This window comes from Geotrypetes seraphini, chromosome 17 (genome assembly GCF_902459505.1).
Source record: "Geotrypetes seraphini chromosome 17, aGeoSer1.1, whole genome shotgun sequence".
NCBI classification, from domain to species: Eukaryota; Metazoa; Chordata; class Amphibia; order Gymnophiona; family Dermophiidae; genus Geotrypetes; species Geotrypetes seraphini.
The window spans coordinates 6,577,618-6,597,463 of record NC_047100.1 but is presented as its reverse complement, the minus strand read 5'-3'; the positions used below and the strand labels follow the sequence as shown (position 1 = coordinate 6,597,463).

Here is a 19,846-nt window from a genome sequence, read left to right as displayed (position 1 = left end):
GGGAGGACTCAAAATGTTAGAAGATAGAGAGAGGGAGAAACCTGAAACGAAGAGGCAGAAGAGAGGGGGGCAGATGTTGGACTTAGGGGTGTATAGAGGGAAGAGAGAGACTGCAGAGAGGTGGAAAGATTCTGGACCAGGGAGGGAGGAAGGAAGAAAGAAAGAGAGAGAGGTAGAGAAAGGAGAACAAATGCTAGACATGGGGGGGGTGGTTTGTAAGCAAAAGAAAGACAGAGAGAGATAGGCCTGGACCAAAGGGGAAAGACAGGAGACAGATGCTGGACTATGGGAGGTGCAGACAGAAGAGACAGAGGGAGAGAAACCCTGAGGAAGAACAGAGAAATGCAAGATCATAATAGAGGAAGGAGAGAGAGGGAGACATGTTGCCAATAGGTATGGAGGAGAGAGGAAGAAAAGTTGGACTCATGGAGGGACAGAGAGAGATGTTGGTTGGGGGAAGGGAATGAGGTCTGGAGGAGAAGAAACATGCAGGAGGCAGAAAGAAAGAAATATTGGCTGCACAACCAGAGTCTTATGAAATCACCAGACAACAAAGGTAGGAAAAATGATTTTATTTTCAGTTTAGTGATTGAAATGTGTCAGGTTTGAGAATTTACGTTCAAACGATTTTTATTAAAGTCAAGAAGCAAGAACAATACAAACACTTCCAAAGTTTTCATATAGAACAACGATTCCCCCCCCCCCCCCCTTCCCTACCAGGGTAATTCGTTATATAGCAGAACAGAAGCTAACAAATAAAAACTAGCATCAAGAATTCAAAAGCCGACTCTTCGCCAAAGGAGTCATAGTGATCCAAAATGGCTCCCACGCCTGTTGAAAGAAGCGCCCCTGAGGGGAGAAGATCTCTACAATGTCTCTGTGTTCCCACATCAGAAAAGAAATCACTTGAGTCCTCCACAAGGAGAAATCTGGAGCTTCTGCACCAACCACTTCAGAAGAATGCACTTTAACGCAATCGCCAATGTCCATTTAAGAAAGGTAGAAGTACCCCTCTGCCAAGGATGGTAACTAGGAAGAATACCAAAAAGTAGTAAAGGAGAACGATGTAAGTTTAGAGAATTTATAATCTGCTGTTTATTCTTCTATAGTTGTTATTGAGGTGACATTGCATATTTTAAAGACATGTGCCTTGACCTCTTTGAAAAATAAAACAAATATAAATGATAATTAACATTTTCTCTGCATACAGTGTGCTTTGTGTTTTTGTAGTTACCATTATGAATTAATAAGATTATATTGTGTGTACATTAAAAATGAATGGTAGAAATTGCATTGCAAGTACTATTATAATGGGGGCTTGGGCTGGAGTACTTGGTTGGTATTTGTTAGACTTAGGGGTACTTGGCTTGAAGAAGTTGAGAAACACTGGTCTAGGTGACTATGGAGTTCACTCAATAAGGGCCCCTTTTACAAAGCTATAGTAGCAATTCTCCCATGGCAAATGCACCAAAGTCCATTCAATTCTATGGGCTTCAATGCATTTGCTGTGGCAGAATTGCTATAAAGGAGCCCTAAGGCAGGCATTAGATTCAACTTGAGTTTGAAGTTGGTTGAATACCACTCAAGTACAGTAGTTTTGAAAGAAATGGAAGGTTTGATACTGGCCGGTAGTTATTTGGAATAAGAGGATCTGCATTACTTTTTTTCAAGGGTGGCTTAAATGCTACTGGAACACTGCCTAAGTGTCAAACCTTAAAGCAGGGGTGTCCAATGTCGGTCCTCGAGGGCGGCAATCCAGTCGGGTTTTCAGGATTTCCCCAATGAATATGCATGAGATCTATTTGCATGCACTGCTTTCAATGCATATTCATTGGGGAAATCCTGAAAACCCGACTGGACTGCGGCCCTCGAGGACCGACATTGGACACCCCTGCCTTAAAGGAAATCATATAGAGCATTGGAAAATAATAATAATTAATTAATTCAAATAGTGCACATTTAATTTTCCCCGCCACCAAATTTCCCCGTCTCACCCCACCCGGCTACTTTTTCATGCCACCCGGCTGGAAAAAATTTCTGGGGAGAACACTGTATACCCATTATCTAAATCAACTACCTAAAGTATCCTGTGCAGTCCAAGCGTTCTTTGCTTTGGGCCTTAAATATACATAAATCCTGCTTGTGGAAGGTCATTTTATAATAGGATGCATCTGGGCAAAAAGGTGCCTCTTTTGGCCCTATTATATAAAAACACATAGGCCTAGATTCTATAAACAGCACTAACTTAAGTAAAAAAATGCTTGGTTTAAGTGGGTGAGTAGGGACCTACTTGTCATTATAAAATACTAGCATAAGAGAGGAATCGCACCTACCTTGCAGTTGTAAGATTGCAGGTATAAGAATTTGTGTAGGTTAGTTAGCATTTTTAAAATCCACATGTGTACTTGAAAACTTCACCCATGCTCTCTACCTGAACTCCACTCCTGCAATCGCCATCCTGTCAGGGTGCATAATTTTATGCCAGTCAATAAAGGCATTTACATGCATAGGTGACTACAGACATGCAAAAAATGACTAAAATTGCTTCCTAAGTGTTTCTGAGCAGTTACAGTCTACTCTATTACATGGTGGGCTAAAACAAGTGGTTCTCAATCCAGTTCTCAGGGCACACTCAGCAAGTCAGGTTCTCACAAGAATATGCATGATTCTTTTATATAAAAATCTATGCATATCCTGAAAAACTGACTAGCTGGGTGTGCCCCAAGGACTGGGTTGAGAGCCATTGAGATATATGGAAAGGGAGGTACAATTTTGGTTGGTTTTGGATTTTGTCCTGATACTTCAAAAATCAGCATTACCCTGCTAGATCAGTCCGGATAAGTGGATTATATCTCTTGATCAGCAAAGACAGAGGCAGAGAGAGAACAATACTGAGGATATGCTCTTTTGTTTCCACCCTGAATGTATACTATATTTTTCTTTATGACTTCCTCTAGGCTTGCTCTGTTTGTTGGTTTTTAGTCTTTTCACTATATTAATTGTTTGGTTACTTCAGCTTTCATCCTGTTCATTTAGGGGAACAGATCTACCTACCGATCACATCCAAAAATGAAATGCACTGCATGGCAAATCAAATTGTAGGATGTTGATTGTTCAACCATCCCACAAAATAATCCAGCTGTGACCTGTTGCCTGTCCAAATGATGAAAATTTCATCAATATACCTTAACCAACAGTGCAGCTGTTGACTGAAAGAAGTTGCTATCCAATTGTCTTCAAAACTGGACATAAAAAGATTGGCCACCGATGGTGCCATTGTGGTAGCCATTGCGACCCCCGAGGCATATTTGTAGTACTTATCTCCAAAGCGAGAGAAATTTTCACACATCACAATGGTTGCCAACTGAATCAAAATGGCTGACGGAATTCTTGCAGGTTGCTCTCTTAAGTCGAGGTACTTCTTCAGGACCTCCACTGCCTCACCAAGGGGTCTAACTGTATATGAAGGCTGAACATTGAGTGTTACTAACCATACATTGTGATCTGTTAGACCCACAGAGTGGAGTTTACATTTAAAAAAATCTGTAGAGTCCCTTACATAGGAAAAGGTGTTGCTCACAAAAGGTTGCAGAAAATGGTCAACTAAGATTGACAGTTACTTCCATTATTGGTTTTTATGTGAACCGAGTTGAGTTCCTTTTGGGGAGATGACACTGTATATAAATCCAAGAATTAGATTAGTACAAGTAAATGGATATTGGGAAGGAGGTGTAACCATGGAAAAGACCCTTTTCAAAGTGATGTTTACAAGTAGAAAATGCTTATTTTATTAATTTTGACTATTTGAAATGTTTTCTCTCTTTGGAACTACTAAAAGTTTTTGTGTTAAATATTTGTAATTTAAGCCACCCTCAGAAAAAAAAGCATTCCTGAGGCCAAGCTTTTCAGGGCAGGAGTTGAGGTGCATATATATTTTTTTTGTGGGGGTTGAATTTTGCTGGAAAAAGCAGATGAAATCAAGCATCAAATCCACAGTAAGTTTTAAAGAAAATGTACTTGTATAAGATAAGTTTTACTTTGTTTTTATAAGAATATTTTTGACCTTATCTAGTTAGTCCTTGAAAACTGTACGAATTGCAGTTATGGATATAGGCCATAAGGTGGCAACATTTGTACAGTTAATGATCTACTGGACTTTATTTAATACTAGTCTTTAAGCCCGTTATATTAACGGGTGCTAGAATAGATGTGTCTGTCTGTCTTTCTTTGTCTCTCTCTCTCATTGGCCGCTGTCTTTCTTTCTGTCTCTCTCTCTCTCTCTCTCTTTGGCCGCTGTCTGTCTTTCTTTCTGTGTCTCTCCTTGACCATTGTCTGTGTGTCTTTCTGTCTCTGTCTCCTTGGCTGCTGTCTGCCTGTCTTTCTGTCTCTCCCTCTCTCCTTGGCCGCTGTCTTTCTGTGTGTCTCCCTCTGTCGCTCTCTGTGTGTGTCTGTCTTTCTGTCTCTTTCTCCCTCTCTCCTTGGTCGCTGTCTGTCTGTCTCTCTCCTGGCCGCTGTCTGTGTCTTTCTGTCTCTTTCTCGTTGGCAGCTGTGTGTCTGTCTGTCTTTCTGTCTCTTTCTTTCTCTCTCTCTCTCCTTGGCCGCTCTCTGTGTATGTTTCTGTCTCTTTCTCTCTCTTTCTCCTTGGCTGCTGTTTATGTGTCTGTCTCTTTCTCTCTCTCATTGGCTGGTGTGTGTCTGTCTTTCTGTCTCTTTCTCTCTCTCTCTCTCTCCTTGGTCGCTGTCTGTGTATGTTTCTGCCTCTTTCTCACTCTTTCTCCTTGGCCACTGTTTATGTGCCTTTCTGTCTCTTTCTCTCTCTCTCATTGGCCGTTGTCTGTGTGTCTGTCTGTCTTTCTATCTCTTTCTCTCCTTGGCTGCTGTCTGTGTATGTTTCTGTCTTTTTCTCTCTCTTTCTCCTTGGTCGCTGTTTATGTGCCTTTCTGTCTCTTTCTCTCATTGGCCGCTGTGTGACTGTCTGTCTTTCTGTTTCTTTCTCTCTTGTTGGCCGCTGTCTGTCTCTCTATCTTCTTGGCCTCTGTCATTGTGTCTGTCTGTCTTTCTATCTCTTTCTCTCCTTGGCTGCTGTCTGTGTATGTTTCTGTCTTTTTCTCTCTCTTTCTCCTTGGCCGCTGTTTATGTGCCTTTCTATCTCTTTCTCTCTCTCATTGGCCGCTGTGTGTCTGTCTTTCTGTCTCTCTCTCTCTCTCTCTCTCTTTCCTTGGCCGCTGCCTGTGTGTCTTTCTGTCTCTCTCTCTCTCTTTGGCCGCTGTCTGTCTTTCTATCTCTTTCTCTCTCTCCTTGGCTGCTGTCTTGTCTGTCTCTTTCCTTCCCTCTCTCCCGTTCCCTGCCTGCACCCCGCTCCCCTTCCTTTGACCGCCCCCCCAGCCCATCCCACCCCCTCTGCGGCAGCACCACCAGCCTCCAACAAATCCTCATCCTCGACCCGGAAATTCACCCAGAGGGGAGAGTGGAGGCAGAGGAGAAGGCTGTGCGACCACGGAGTGGCAGTAGTTGTGGCCTTCCCTCCCCTAGCTCCGTAGCTCGGTCGCCGCCACCGCCGCCTCCTTCTCTCCCCGATGTCGGCTCCCAATGTGCGCACCACAGAGCGACGGACGCACGGAGCCACAAAAATTGAAGTGCGCATGTGCGCTAAGGGTATTATTATCTTAGATAATAATATGGGCTCCTGTGAGGAGTTTATTAGACAGAAGAGTTTAGCTCCATCAGCTATTGTTTTTCCAAAAGCTGTCACTCTGACAAAGTCCAATGCAAGGACACTGAAAATGTAGAACTGTCAGCAAACCAGCTGCTGAAGATTAATAAGTAAGGCAAATTCTACATGCTTTCCAGACTTCTGCTGGGTCAAACAATGTTGCATTTAGTTCAGGGTACATTTTATATTAAACAGGGCTTAATCTGAGATGTACACATTAAAAAAAACAAGTCAATATTTGTTTGTATTACTGCAATCTACTCCTAACTGGTATCCCGCAGTGTCACCTCTCTCCCCTTGCAATCTGTGCAAAACTCTGCTGCACGACTCATCTTCTACAAACCCCTCTCCTTAAGCCACTTCACGGGCTCCCTATCTGCCATCACACACAGTTCAAGATCTTATTGCTGGCCTACAAGTGTGTTCATTCTGCTGCCCCTCAAAATCTCTCCTCGCTTCTCTCTCCTTATCCACATCCCAGAGAACTCTGTTCCTCAGATAAGTCACTCTTAGCGTTACCCTTCTCCTCCACTGCCAATTCCAGACTTTATTCCTTTCATCTAGCTGCCCCCTCTGCCTGGAACAATTTTGAGAGACACTGGATTAGAGGAACTATCTAAAATACATGACATTTCATGCTTAAGACATAGAAAAAAAACAGAAAAATGATGGCAGATAAGGGCCATAGCCCATCAAGTCTGCCCACTCTGCTGACCCACCCCCTTAGTCTATTCTCCTAGAGATCCCGCTCCTAATGACCCATCTCCTTAACTCTACCCTCTTAGGGATCCCACATGGTTACCCCATTTACTCTTAAAATATTGCACGCTGTTGGCCTCGATCACCTTCACCGGCAGCTCGTTCCAATGGTCAACCACTCTTTCGGTGAAGAAATATTTCCTGGTGTCGCCATGAAATTTCCCTCCCCTGAGTTTGAGCGGATGCCCTCTTGTGGCTGAGGGTCCCTTGAGAAAGAAAATATCTTCCTCCACCTCGATATGTCCGGTGATATATTTAAACGTCTCAATCATGTCTCTCCTCTCCCTACATGCAGGTATATTAAGTATTGACACAGAAACATATGCATTATTTACTGCAGGTCTCGTATTTTCAGTGTGCAATGATGCACACTTTGGCAGATGAACACTTTTCAGAGCTTTTGATCACACACACACATACCCTAAACAAAAAAGCATTCCACTGCCTATGATTGTAACTATTGTTAAACTGTTAACACAATGTAAGTTTGTCTTGTTATAAGATGCAGGCTAAGTTTATTAAAAGAAACAATGTATATGTTGCGGTTAGTGTCACTACCTTTATACAAACAACATATATTTGTTTTAATAAACTTAGCCTGCATCTTATACTCTTGTCTGGAGTTTCTCTTTGTTTGTTGTGACTGGTTTTTTTTAACTGCAGACCAGTTGGATTGTTTTTTTTTTTGTTTTAGTTTGTTTTGTTATACCTGTTGTAAACCATCTTTGGTGCATCCATCCCATCATGATAATATTCCCCAATAAAGAAATAATATTATTTTGCTTGTTTTTGTATTTATTTATTTTTTGTTGTTGTTGTTGGAATCTTCTAATTTCAGCTTGGGCCTTTGTACGCAGTTGAACCACCATGAGAATCAGGTATGGATTGGAAGAACTACACCCAATTTAGAATTCAAGTTACTTATTAAGCAAAGTATACAACCGCATCTTCCTAGCCCCAGAGACAGACACCATTTCAACTGCTGTGAAATTTTGCTTCAGCTTTTGAGGCCAGAAGAAGGGATCGCTTGGAGAGTAACAGCTGGTTTTGGTTTTGATGCAATCTTTCACACAGTGATTGGATTTTGCAAAATATTTGTTTTCAGACCACTAAAGTAGGTTACTAGCAGCCTGCCTTTGCTTAAAGGGGAATCAAGGTCTGTGTTCTTGGCAAGAGGTGTGGAGTTACCTCCCATGTCTTACCATATAATCTTCCTAGAGTGGAGTCATAATGTCTTCTATGAACTATGTAAATAAAATTTATTTTATTTTATTTTTTTTATTAGTATTTTCCATATCAATGACATAAAGAAAATAAGAAATCTTTAATAGCAGTCCTAGATTGTTATACAAAGAAATCAAATGAAATCAAGCCCACATTAAAGGGGGAAATGTCCAAGAGCACCAAGTATCAAAACATAAAGCAAACTTTAACCTTATGCAGTTATGTGTGCAGGTTATAGAATACTGGTATTTACATGTCTAATTGCCTAGGTTCTTCATCTTGGGAGGGAAGGGAGAAGGGAATGGAGGAAGGGGGGAAGGGGAGGGAGGGAGAGGGGGTGATAATGGGGGATTATGGTTTGTTATATAGAATGTTTGGAGGAATGATAGTATTTATGATTTTTTTTTTATATATTATATGGATTGGAATTTTAAATTTGTGAAATTATTTGTAAGGAATATCTTTATGTATAATATGAATGTATTTTATTTTGTTCCTTCAATAAAAATGTTTGAACATAATTGCCTAGGTTCAAGCATTTGCACCACTTTTTCAGTTTGAATAAATGCTTGCTTCTAAAGTTAGGTGCAGACATATGGACTTCATTAATATTCTGCAATATCAGTTGTGCGTACAACTGCTGTTACAGAATTCACAGTTAGGGTGATCTATAGTAAATATCTCATATATAATTTTTATTATTTATGTTTTTATTGTAACTGGCACAGAACTGGTGGATGTTGCAGGTAATAAATTTTTTAAATAAAGAATGATTGCCAGTATTCAGTTTCTCAAATTAGCATCGTCCCACTTTGAGGATCATAAAGCTTTGTTTTCATATTACGCACAGTGATTGCGCGTTAAGATAGATGAACTCCTTTATCTATTTCAACTCGCAATCATTGTGCGCAATATGAAAACAAAGCTTTATGATCCTCAAAGTGGGACGATGCTAATTTGAGAGTGATATTATTTGGTTTCAATTCAAGAAACAGCTAAAAACCCAATTGTTTGTCACCTCATTCTTATGACTTGGCAGTTCTTTGGAAAAGAAACGATAGTTCCCCCCTGTTGATATTAAGGTTTTAGTTTGTCATAATTATTATGTTCACGTGAACTGTTTAGTTCTTAAGTGGTATAGAAAAATTTTAAATAAATAAATAAATAATTTGCCTTTGTAAATCCAAACTCGGGGCAAATTACAAATGAGGTACCATAGGCTTGTGAGCAGAGACAAGGTTTGAACCCTGGCTTCCCTGATTCTCATCCTCCTGAACACTATTCTGTTTCCAATACATATATATTTCTTATGAATAACTTGAAAACAATCTGAGACTGGCTTGGGAAGCTCTAACCTAGTTATTCATGAACCACTCTAAAAGGAGATTTACCTTGTAAATCGTGATCCAACAGCTTTGGTCTTAGAACATCATAAATGATAGTAGCTAAAGATCAACGTGACCTGTTCAGTTTACCCAGCAAGATGGTTATGATTGGAGCTGCTGTTCTTAGAATTGCAGATGCCAATTTATCATTTAAACGGAAGCTTTTAGTGCTTTTTTTTTTCCATCCTCTTGTAGGGCAATTATCTCCAAATAAGTTTGTTTTGTACATAACTTGATAGTAATGAATCTCATTCTAAAGCCAGGGTACATGGAGTATGATTGATTGATTGATTTTTTTGCTGTGATTCTTTGTATTTATCCAATGTGTTTTTGACTTCCATTATTGGGGTTTTCTCTACCACCTCCTCTGGAAGCGTATTCTAGGAATCAACTACTCTGTTGCTTCAGAGTCTGCTATTCTGGAACTTCATGTATTTATTTAAAAAAATTATAACTTGTGCAATCTACCATTCTTGGTGGGGAACAATTGTACATATACATAATAACACACAAAACACAAATCACTAAACAGCCATAAGGACCGACTTCATATCATGTACCCTACATAAGAACACAGGAATAGCCATACTGGGTCAAACCAATGGTCCATCTAGCCCAATATCCCATCTCCTCGATGGCCAATCCAGGTCACAAGCGCTCAGCAAAACCCCAAATAGCAGCAACATTCCATGCTACCAATCCAGGGCAAGCAATGGCATTCTCTCAATAGCAGACTATGGACTTTTCCTCCAGGAACTTGACCAAACCTTTTTTAAAATCAGCTAGTCAAGCACTCTAACCACATCCTCTGGCAATATATTCCAGTGCCTAACTATTCTCTGAGTGAAACATATATTTCCTCCTATTGGGTTTAAAAGTATTTCCCTGTAACTTCATTGGGTATCCCCTCGTCTTTGTAATTTTTGGAGTAAAAAGTCGATCCACTTGTACCCGTTCTATACCACTCAGGATTTTGTAGACTTCAGTCCTTTCTCCCCTCAGACGTCTCTTTTCCAACCTTTTTAGTCTTTCCTCATACGAGAGGAGTTCCATCCCCTTTATCATCTTGATCGCTCTTCTTTGAACCTTTTCTAATGCTGCTATATCTTTTTTGCGATACGGTAAGCAGAACTGAACGCAGTACTCAAGGTGAGGTCACACCATGGAGCAATACAGAGGAATTATATCATTCTTAGTCTTATCATCCCTTTTCTAATAATTCCTGGCACACGAATGAAATGCTTTAGAGGAGATTACTAGTGGTTCCTCGGTACTCTTAATTTTCTTTTCCTGGCTGAGAAACCTCAAACTGTTTCTTGCTCTTATTGTTATCTTTCTGTTTTTTTGTTTTTTTTTAAATCTGTGTCATGCGGAGCAGTTGTTGGAACTGTCCTTGGGTGACGGTTTCTAAGAAAGCTGGTGTCAAAGGTCAGAAGCTCCAGCAGGAGTAGATGAACTTCGTGACATTGCTGCTTTTTTTTTTTTTTTTTTCTTTCTGTAGGCTTGCTCTACAGTTGTGATTTGGAGCTCCAAAACACCGCCATTCGCCTCATCTATGGCCTGAAGAAATGGGAACACATCTCCCCATACTACAACCAACTTCACTGGCTGCAATTCGAATCCAGAGTTCTTTTCAAATTCGCATGCATATGCTACAAATCGATAAATGGTCTTTCGCCAAGATACATCACTCCCCACTTAAATCTTCACTGCACCAACAAGAAATCCCGCAGAATTCAGCTGTTCGCATACCCTTCGCCAAAGCTTTGTCAACTCAAAAGATTCCTTGATAAAACCCTCGCCTTCCAAGCAGCCAAGATGAACCCATGGCTAGCCCAAATGATACTCGAGGCCCCCACCTACCTCGACTTCAGAAAATCACTCAAAACCCACCTTTTCAGCAAACAAAACCCTTAACTGACCCTTCAGATAATCTCAAGGCCCCCTACCCGACTCTTCTCCTTCACGATAGCTCCTATCTCCCCCTGCTTCTCCTTCCCACTTCCTTCAAGTCTGACCAAATCTGTTGTAAATCCGATTAATTTGTTGTAATTCTGCCCTCTTCATCTACGAAGTTGGCTAAACTTGTTGCAAATTTCCCTTTTCATCTGCCAAGTTTTGGCTACAGTTGTTGTAAATCCTATAAATTTGTTGTAAATCTACAAGTCTATGCGGATCCTAATCTAATTTAATGTAAACCGCCTAGAACTCGCTGGGTATGGCGGTATATAAGAATAAAATTATTATTATTATTATTATTATTATTATTTGCATGGTAAGCATAAATTTTAATCTCAGAACCTGGAGCAAGCCAGGCTTGAAGAATTATCAGTAGACTGATTTAAAGAGAGCTTTTTTCTAAGCAGTGCACAAGACAAGGGAGAAAAGTCATGTTGTTGTTACCAATAAAAGCCGCTAAACTCTGCACTAGAGAAAGACACGGGGACAAATTTGTCCCCATCCCTGCAGGAACTCAATTTCCCCATCCCGTCCCCACGAGTTTTGTCACTGTGCCTGTGCATAAGCCTCGAACACTTATGATTTTAAAGTTCAGCAAAGTGCCGGGCTTTGAAACCCTGTCCGGGTAACCCTAAGTATATCAAATACATGATTCCTCCCTCCTTTTTCCAAGCAGTCCCTAGTCCCCCAAAATTCTAGTGGCTATCTGTTGGCTCTCCTGCACTTTTCTCTGGCACGATGCATGTACTTAATAGAGCACACGGTCTCCTAGCACATCTTAATTTCTAGATCAAGTTGGCAGAAGATCAGAGGAACTAAGACAGCGAAAGAAGCTTGCGCACCCCACTGTGATGTTACTACCCAATTGGCAGACAAGACTCTGCTTCCTGAAGCTTTGTTTATGGCCTGCTCTGAGAGCTGGATATTGGCATTGGGAGTTAGGCAAAGAGGCAGCACTTCAACGTTTGCACGTGTGCAATTATGACTTCTAGGGGCCAGCATTTGAAGCATGTGTTTATCTTCCCCTCCTTCCAATTTTGCGTATAAGTGCATGTGCATTTTAAAGTATGAATATTTTTACACATATAAAGTCTATTGGATATTAGAGAGAGTATTTGTTTATTCAATTTTCTATACTGTTCTCCTAGAGGAGCTCAGAATGGTTTACATGAATTTATTCAGGTACTCGAAGCATATTTCCCTGTCTGTCCTGGTGGGCTCACAATCTTTCTAATATACCTGGGGCAATGGGGGGATTAAGTGACTTGCCCAGGGTCACAGGGATTGAACCCACAACCTCAGGGTGCTGAGGCTGTAGCTTTAACCATTGCACCAGTCTAGAAATCAAAATGTGGTAAAAGTGAGCCAAGTCTAGGACAATCAAGCCATTGTGACATCACTGATGAGGTTGGCTTTTATTTATTTATTTATTTTATTAATATTTGTTACAATAACAAAAACCAGGAAAAGCAAAAAAGAAACAATTTTTTTTTTTTTAAACCTTAAAATTCAAATTAAGACTTATGCCAAGACAAGAGCCGCTTAGCACAGAAAGTAAAAACTATATAGGAAACAAAATACACTCATCCTTAACCTTCTTCAACAATTACATTAGTATCTGAAACTTTCAGTGAAACCTTATCAATCAAGAAATTCTGCAATTGTGTCGGATCTACAAAAACAAATTTATCGGCTTTATAATTTACAACACATTTGCAAGGGAATTAAAAAGAAAAGTAGCTCCCACAGCTATAACTTTAGGTTTTCTCCTATGTTGTGTCTGTCTTGACACATCAGGGTAAATCATTAGCTGTTGTTCGCAAAACAAGGCTTGTTTGTTCACAAAATACAATTTAAGTATAAGTTGTTTTTCAATTTCAGTTTTAAATGTTACCAACAAGGTTGTTCCTTTAGTAATCACATCTTTAGAAGATTCTAGAAACTGGGAACTATTTAAACTATCTGGAGCCATAATCTTATCCAATTCTCCTTCTTCACCAGTTTCTTTACAACTCCTGGGGATGTAATATAAGTTATCAGGAGTAAATAATTCCACCTGATTATATTGTAAGACATCCCTCAGGAGTTCCAAAGGTGCCAAATAATGTGATATAGGAAAATTCAGAAACCTAAGATTTTTTGCTCTAGCCAAATTCTCCATCTTTTCCAATTGATTATGTAAGGATAAGTTATCTTTGATATTAAAGAAAGCAGTTTTTTGTAAAACCTCCACAGAATTATCTACTTTTTCTGATCTAACTGTAAGTGAAGATAACTGATTTTGTTGTTCATTTACTTTAACTCTTATATCGGATGAAAATTGACAGATGATTGGTAACCGTGTTCTGTAATGAGGACTATCCTATTTACAACCAACCAGACATCATTAAGAGAAATTACTTTGTCATTAGGTATAGAGTCTTGACTTGACTCTATCACCATACGGACAGGGGTCAAAGTTTTCATTCCCTGAGAAGATATATTTGTTTGTTTGTTGTATGTCCGTACTCACATTTGGTAAAGATATTTGTACTGGAGGTGAAGCTGTCTCCTCTTCGAGAGCAGGAACAGAACTCCCAGTTGAATTAATTGCTGGTTGAAGAGGCGGGGATGGTTCGCCTGAGGAGAGAGATGCAGTAAGAGAAGATGGAACTGTCCTGTTCCCTAACGTTGATGATGTTAAAAGCTGGAAATGGCGATCTATTGGCCCTAATAAAGGCAAAGATGCCCTAGAGGAGCAGAGGGCAGGAGAGTAATTCCCTAACGATATGGGGAAAAGAAAGGCTCTTATTGGTGGAATGAGGCATTATGACATCATAGTATCAGCTCTGGTTACCAGAAACGTTTCACACTATTAATTTATTCAGTTTTCTATACTATTCTCCCAGGGGAGCACAGAAAGGTTTACATTAATTTATTCAGGTACTCAAGCACTTTTCTCCTGTCTATCCTGCTGGGCTCGCAAGCTATCTGGGGCAATGGAGGGATTAAAGGGCAAATTCTATAAGAAGCGCCCAAAAGGTAGGCACCAAGTTAGGCACCATTCAGCATGATTCAAGTAAAATTGAGTGCTGTTTAGTAAATCGCACTGAGTGGTACCTATTTGGGCACCTATTTTGGAAGCGCCCAATATATAGGCCAGCTCTAGGCACAACTAAAAGTTAGATGCCCATGCTAGTGTTTAAGCATGCTTAAGAGCAGCGATTCTATAACAAGGCGCCACGCCTAACATACATAATGCCTATTTTAAGGCCGCCTAGATTTTTAGAGGCGCCTTGTTACAGAATTGCTCTTTCTTGATAGGCGCCTAAGTTTCAATTAGTGTTGATTAAAAAGCTTAATTGAGCTTGTTATTCAATTTAGATAGATAATAATAATAATAACTTTATTTTTGTATACCGCCATACCCAGGGAGTTCTAGGCGGTTCACATCAATTAAACAGAGTTACAAGCGGTTCAATACCAATTGATCAAAGTTGCGGACAACGAAGTAGATAAGGTTGGAAGAAGTAGGGAAGAATAGGTCAAGGGGGGGGTGAGGTTTTGGTTAGTTAAGAAGGGGCATTAAGGGTCCTGGCCGTGGAAGAGGTGGGTTTTCAGTAATTTTCTAAAGCCGAGGTAGTTGGTGCCTACCATTAGGTGCTGGTTACAGAATTTGGGCCTAAGTGATTTGCCCAGGGTCAAATGTTGATAATAGCACTCAAAATGGGGATCTTAAATGCTAGACCAAAGCAAAAGACGAGAGCTATGGAAACGATGATCTTGAGGCAAAAGTGGTGCAGATCAATGAATAGATCCAAAAGTCTTCTTAATGAAAAGTAATTAGAATTTCCTCGACCAAACTTAGTGGCTGGCTCAACGGAGCCATCCAATTCGCTAATCTAAGCTTCCTCAGGAGGGGTTTCCCAGCATAAGCCATATGATTTACTGAGGGGTACACATAGTAGCTGGTCCCAGTGCAACCAGCTGAGCCAGCAAATAAGTTTCCCATTTTGAATGCTGCTGTTCAACAAGATATAGAGCAGGGGTGTCAAAGTCCCTCCTCGAGGGCCGGAATCCAGTCGGGTTTTCTGGATTTCCCCAATGAATATGCATTGAAAGCAGTGCATGCAAATAGATCTCATGCAGATTCATTGGGGAAATCCTGAAAACCCGACTGGATTCTGGCCCTCGAGGACCGACTTTGACACCTGTGATATAGAGTGTATTGTTTAAAAACAATATTTGAATATTAGTTTAGTGTATTATCATTTCTAGCCCGTCTTTATCCAAGGCGGGTTACAAAATGTACATACACAGTAAAACAATTAAAATACATAGGAAACAATTAACAAAGCTATCGCACTACTTGACGGTACAGAGTCCATAGCTTCCTATCGACTGATTAAGTTGTTACATCACATGAAGTGACATATTTCACGATGCAAAGCGTAGTTTTTTTTAAACATTTGCTTAAATTCCTGCAGATCTTTCAACTGTCGTAAATACACAGGTAATCGATTCCACTCCATAGGCCCTACACAAGAGAACACACTTTTCCTCGTATGCTCATAGTGGAGGCTTTTGCCTGTGTGGAAGATCTTAATTGTCTCGTTGGGACATACAATGCCAGACAATCACATCAATAAGAGAAGCTCACACTCAAATTTTGTTTCCCCACTAGCTAAAGGATGTAAATTTAAAAAACACCATCAACATCTTCTCTCACATCAAGCGGCACTATGGGGCAAAGATCTGGAACAATTGCTCACGCCTACTTCTTATGGGGAATTTAGGAAACACCTAAAAACATATCTGTTCCTGAAGTATTTAGGCAACTAACCTGTACAATCCTACTCCACAATAACTGATCTCTAGCGCTGTTAATAACTAGCTTCTAACTTTGTTAATTCTACTTAATTTGTAACATCTTTTAACCATTGTAAACCGCATAGAACTTCACGGCCCTGCGGTATATAAACTGTTATTATTATTATTATAAATACCTGGGCGCCATTTGATCAAAGCTCAAATAAACCATCAGAAATAGTTTATCTTTTACTCTAAACTCCATAGTCAGCCAGTACATCGCAATAAAGGGCTCCTTTTACTAAACTGCGGTAGCGTTTTTAACGGGCGCTGAAGATTAGCGCTGCTAACCCCCGCGCTACACAGAAAATACTAACGCCCGCTCTATGGAGGCATTAGCGTCTGGCATGCGCAGCCTTGTAGCGTGCACTAAAACCGCCAGCGCAGCTTAGTAAAAGGAGCTTATAATGTCTTGTAACATGCTCAAATTTTCCAATCCCACACATTTCCCTGTTGTGTTTATTTTATTGTTGTTTTAAAAGTATTTCCCTTTGACTTTTATCTTTCATAAACCGCTTTGATTTGACTTTTTGTTGTTAATAATGGCGGTATATCAAATAAAATAACTGTAGCAGTGTTATTGAATTTTGAGCCACCTGCAAGGCACGCATACATGTTAAAACATTAAAATGTTTGTGTTAACATTCCAACGTAAATATTGAACAAGTGGTAAGAAAGAGATTTTTTTGACCAGTGATTGAAAGTTTGTATGGTATGCCTAGCTCTTTTAGGGGGTCTTTTCCTCGCCAATAGATCTCGAGGACTGGACTTGGGCAGCCCTGCTGTAAAGGATATCACTTGCCTCCACCAACCACCACCAACAGCACTCCATGCAATACCACTCTTAATAGTGTAAACTCAATTGACCCCATTTTTTTTCTGCTCTGCATTAGGATTTTCTTTCCTGGTAAACAGACGTCTTGCTCGCATTTCTTTTCCACATGTGTGGGATTCTAGCTGAGATGCTTTACATAGGAGTTGGCCAGCTTCAGCATGGTTTGGCAAAAACCCACTTGTAAACAACATTCCTTTACGGAGCATCCATCTCCTTTCTGAGAAAATCAAGTTGACTTTGGATTCTGTGAAAGTTTCTTGCTGTGAATCAGCACATTTGTGCCCTGTGTCATTATTTACATCTCAGCTTCAATAGCTATGGTTAAGTGGTTGTTTTGTTATATGCTATTTTATTGTAAGAGGCTTTTTGTTGTTGTTGATGGTATAGTGCACTGCTTCAGTCGTTCCCTCTTGGGATGTGTAGACCAATGTATTTACCATGAACTCAATTTTCAAGGGCAGATGGAAAAAAGCTGATAATGTGGATTGGGTCCTCTTAAATTCTTGCTTCTGTGACATTTTATTCTGATATGATTCCCTATGTGCCTACAACTAAGCATTTCATAGAAACTTAGAAGATGACGGCAGAAATGGGCCATGGCCCAACAAGTCTGCCCACTCTACTAACCCACCCCCTAATTTCTTCCTTGAAGCGATCCCACATGCCTATCCCATTTTCTCTTACAATCCAGCACGCTGCTGGCCTCAATTACCTGAATTGGAAGACTATTCCAATTGTCGACCACCCTTTCGGTGAAGAAATACTTCCTGGTGTCACTATGGAATCTCCCACCCATGAGTTTCAACAGATGTCCTCTTGTTGCCGAAGATCCTTTAAGAAAGAAGATATCCTCTTCTACCTCAATACGGCCCGTGACATATTTGAACATCTCGATCATGTCACCTCTCCCTCTACGTTTCTCGAATGAGTACAGTTGCAATTTATCCAGCCGTTCCTCATACGGGAGGTCCTTGAGTCTGTATTCAGAGATTTAAATTAACCGCTAGCTGTGCTCTGATTTAATATGAAATATTAAACAGAGACTTTAAATGCTAAACTATGTTCTAAACTGTCTTTGACAAATAATTTTGTTCTATTTCAAGGGGCAGAGAAGGGCGAAGCAGCTTCTTGAACTGCTATTTTCCATTCGTTTAATGAGTTGATTTCCTCATAATTCATTTTGAAGGGAAAATAGTCTTCTCAGGGATTGTCAGTATACTAGTTTAGAAACTTCCTCAGAAAAGTCACATCCAGTAACTCCTTTAGACATCTTGTGGCATGTAAGACATTTTAGCCTCAACAAAGGTGTGTGGGCACAGACTGTATTTAGTGCCAAGGGGGGAGGGGGTAGCTTACCCCACTCTCTGATCCTGTGTTTGGGTGCCAAAATCTTAAATCTGATCCTTGTCATGCCTCAGGGAGCTTTGCTCTTTATATACTGAAAGAAACATCCCATGTGAAATGTTTTTGAAGAACATTGTTTAGCCTGGACTTTGATTTTTGCTTGAATTCATTTTTCCCTGGAACTAGTTCATTTAAAGTCTGTCAGACCAGTACCAAGAGACCCATGCAAACAGGAAATCTGGCAGGCAGAGTCGACAGAGAGGGGAGACAGATTCCTGAGTAAGCTGCTTTTTGTGAGGAGGTTGATCCTTAGCCAAAAACATTGGGAATTTCTTGGGGAAATGATACTAGATAAGTGGCAGCTAAGTACACTTTTCCCTTTAAAAAAAAAAAAAAAAAAATTATTTATGTAATTTTCATTTTACAATGACAGATCAGTCAACAAAAATTATACAATGTAGTCAGAAATCAAATTTCTAAGAACCATTTTGTTCTTCCAATGTATAGTAATCAAGGAAAATAAATCCCTACATCGTAACTATTAGTCCACAATCTTGGGCAAAGGAGCTAAAAGAAAGGCCGAACTGGTAATAATTTTGAGGAAAATAAAGGAGATTGAAGCAGTTCTGGAAATATTCCTAGAACATAATGAAGTCAATTCTCATGGGGTACTTGTTACCCCTTGTGCTTTACCAGCAATAAATGTAGATAACTGTTGAGGCTATTTAAAAAAACAACAACCATATCTTATCTCAGAATGAATAATTGCACTACATGAGGCCTTAATAACAAAAATTGCTTTCTTCTCTTTTGGGTTAACCTAGATCCATTCTTATTTTATGTTTCATAAACAGAGTATCTCTATGCTTAAAAAAAACAATTTAAGTAACCATTCTCTGTCAGAATCAATAGCAAATTGCACTGGAACTGGTGCCTCAGTATCTGATCTCTAGGAAATTAGTTAAGTCCGAACTGTCTGCAGACAACATCTGCTGGTTAGGACTCTTTCTTTTTCTTCTCAGACAAATAGTAAGGTGGATATGAGGCCGCTGGAAGCTTCAAAACCTCTGATACATATCTTCTAAACATATCCTGAGCATTAACTAAAAAATGCTTTAGGGAAATTTATAATCCTGAGATTACACCTTCTATCAGCATTCTCCAACGTCTCCTGTTTTAAATTTAAACTCCCACTGTCTTTCACCAATGAATTGAGCCTGGTCTCATAATCTGAAGATCTATTTTCCAAAGTTGAAAGTCTGTTTTTAATATCTACATTTTCTGAGAACCAGTGTACAGTGGGAGGAGAGGGTTTGTATCTGATTGTCCAAGGAAAGTTGCAGAGTAGAAATAGCTTTCCAAATAGTCTCAAAATTAAAGACCTTCGGTCTTTGCAGTGGGGTAATTTCCATTCCGGCATCCTCTACGGAAATCTGAGTACCTGATGGAAAATCTTTCACAAGTTCCATTCCATGTTGTTGCCTCAATTCCTCAGCCGACAATTCAGCTGACTCACTCTGTTCCAACACAGCTGCGGGCTCTTCTCTGGCCCCGCAGCGCAGGTGCATGGGTGGAACACCTTGCTCCGGTACGGCTTCCAAAATAGCCCCTGTCGATCGAGGTTGTGTTGGAAGGCTCCGCTCCCCCGCGGACATGGTGAGGCCTTCAAGGGAGGACGTGCACGTCCTGCCAAAGCTCCCTCTGGTTTCTGCGCATCAGAACTGCGCTTAATAAAGGCGTACGCTATTATTTGGTGCCTTGCCCCTAGCAGTGTTACTG

At 40.2% G+C, this 19,846-nt stretch overlaps 1 long non-coding RNA gene across 2 annotated transcripts in view; it reads right to left on the bottom strand.

The window, feature by feature from the left end:
* Nucleotides 1-732: 732 nt before the first annotated feature.
* The window catches only part of LOC117351052, a 66,946-nt gene continuing 47,832 nt past the window's right edge, over nt 733-19,846 (bottom strand). For both annotated transcript variants that reach the window (XR_004537315.1, XR_004537316.1), the window contains exons 3-5: nt 13,553-13,659; nt 2,334-2,458; nt 733-1,029 (exon numbers count right to left, since the gene is read on the bottom strand). This is a non-coding gene — a long non-coding RNA (uncharacterized LOC117351052). The remainder of the gene's footprint in view (nt 1,030-2,333; nt 2,459-13,552; nt 13,660-19,846) is intronic.